The sequence below is a fragment of the Phytophthora infestans genome, genomic scaffold (assembly GCF_000142945.1).
Source record: "Phytophthora infestans T30-4 supercont1.52 genomic scaffold, whole genome shotgun sequence".
NCBI classification, from domain to species: domain Eukaryota; phylum Oomycota; class Peronosporomycetes; order Peronosporales; family Peronosporaceae; genus Phytophthora; species Phytophthora infestans.
In genome coordinates this window covers 82,448-84,963 of record NW_003303707.1, presented here as the reverse complement: position 1 = coordinate 84,963, position 2,516 = coordinate 82,448, and positions in this window count along the sequence as shown.

Genomic DNA, 2,516 nt, shown 5'->3' with positions numbered 1-2,516 from the left:
ACCTGAGCCTCGGCAGCTGGAGCTGAAGCCGGACCATGCGAATCCTCGGTACCAGCTTCAACAGGAGTAGCAGCCAGAGCAGGACGTGGAGTACCCGGTGGCGAGTCAAACAACGAACGCCAGGTCGGAATAAGCTCGGTTGAATCGAGAGACGGGTCAACGAGCACGCTTCGGTACACATCCACGAAACGCGTACCACGAGGATTGAAGAACTCCGGATTACGCTGGCACGGGAAGTACGTGGTGTTGTACGGGTGCTGATGCGGCGCATTCATCCATCCAGTACGCCATGGCTGACGAGCGTCGAGAGCCGGAACTTCGGAAAGCTAGTCAGATGTCTGAGGTGCGAATGACAAGTTTTCAATGGGGTACCACGGCTTAGACGGCTCCAAAAGCAACTCGGGACGAATGAATGACACGCCGGAAGCACTAGATGAAACCGAGTCACGACTCCACGCCATATACTGCTCACGGTACTTGTTACGAAGACGATCGGCACGACGATCGCGCTCACTGAAGAGCTTCTTTAACATAGCTCTCAGTTCCTTCAAGCGTTCCTTGTCGTGGCCAACCTTTTTAGCTTCTTCAGCGAGACCTCGTTCAATACCAGCTAACGGAAGCCAGTGGAGACGCTCCCACAACGCGAACCCGAGGTCACCTTGCTTACCGCCGTCACCCCGAAGGTTCGCCCAGATCATCTTGAGACGGGTCTCAATCGGGGCACGCTTGGAGATGGGGACGCTTGGTTTGAAGTCGACAGTGTCAAAGAGGCAAGCTTGAAGAGGATAAAGCTGCCGAAGCTGCTGGTACGGGTGAACAGGATGCGAATAATCAAAGAACGCTTGGAGACCCTCCAACGTTGTACGCACGGTCACCTCACCAGCTGGTTCAGGAAGCGTTAAGCTCAGGAGTCGCTCGAAGCACTACTTGGCGCCTGCATCGGTAAACTCCATGTCCACATACGGAAGAACCCACGGTGACAGGGTGGACGAAGCCGGCACCGAAGAGCGAGTACCAGATAACACTCGGTGAGGCAACGGCTCAACCGACGGTGCACCACCACGACGCGGCACCGAAGTATAGGTTGCCGTAATCATGCGTCCAGGTCCAGCATCGAGAGTCCAAATAGACGGACGAGGAGACACTGGAACAGGAAGAGAAGATGCTGGTGCCGGAGGACTTGCTGGTGGCGAAGGAGGCGGGCCGGCAACGATGATTGGGGAAGTCATCATCGGCGAAGGATTTGGCCGAGGTGGAGTCGGAGGACGAGCTGGGCCAAGATTACTCCAGTTCCTGTTTGAATCTTCAACATCTTCGTCATCGAGTATGCTTGAATGATCGGTGGGGGGCGGAACATCACCGCTACCACTGGGAACATCAGGAGAGTCATCCACCGAAGATTCATTGTCATCCACGTCATCTCCATAGTCGTCATCAGCATTCCCATCGTCATCAATCTCCATCGAAAGGCCAGGCGAAGACACGCTTGGTACATCAGTCGTGGGAACAGTCGGATCCGACTTCGAAGACGCGGAAGCTAGTGGAGCAGCCTCAACAGGGGCAGACCCTGCTGTAGAAACCACTCCCGAGACTTCAACTGCCTTGGATGTCGCGGCAGACGCCGAAGCAGACTTGCCTTGTGGGACAGTCTGGTTTGACTCTTCATCTTCGTCACTCGAGCCAAACATGAGCCGCATTTCCTCGGCCTCGCGCAGAGCCTCTTCAGCAGCACGTATGTCGGCTGGAGAAGGTGAAATCGTTGAAGCTGGTGACTTGGCCACATCGTGTGGACCCTGAGGCGGGGGCGAAGGCGCGTCAGGAGAGACAGGAACATCGTCGTGATCCTCAGGGTTCACGTCCTTACCAGAAGGCTGTGTAGCAGTTTCTACCCCTCACCAACTTCAACCAATGCTCTGCACCCGACCTAGCACTGCCGCTGCTCTTTTTTTCATTATCTGTGCCAACGAGGTTGCGAACAACTAGCTTCGTCGACAGCACCGCGCTACCGCTCGACCACGACGCGATAGCAGGAGGAGGAATGGCGGCAGCATGTGCAGGCGTCTCGAAAAGTGGCTGAAGCGGCAAAAGCCAAGAAGATATCGGAGGAGGGGATCGAACCCTCGATCTTGAGCGTGTTAAGCTCACGTCCTAACCACTAGACGACACCGACGCTCCACACTCAACACACCCATCGCATCACAAATTTGGCGCACACACCTGCGCCTCTAACCTTTCCGACACCACTTGTCCTGGCATCCTATGCGCGCCCCCACGCCAGCCCCTCGCCGCATCGGGAGACCCCAACCATCACAGCGTGGCAACCGCCGGCCCACCTCAGCTACGGATCGGGTGTACTTCTAGTTACGCCATGTCGAGGCGCGATAGTTACTCAAACCAGAGTCCATTTGGCTACTGGCGCATGCTTGCGTCTCAGGTGCGGTCCATACACAAACAAGGGCGCATACGGCGTCCCTTCAGTAGTAAAATATCGACGAATGCATAGGACCGAGCTGTGG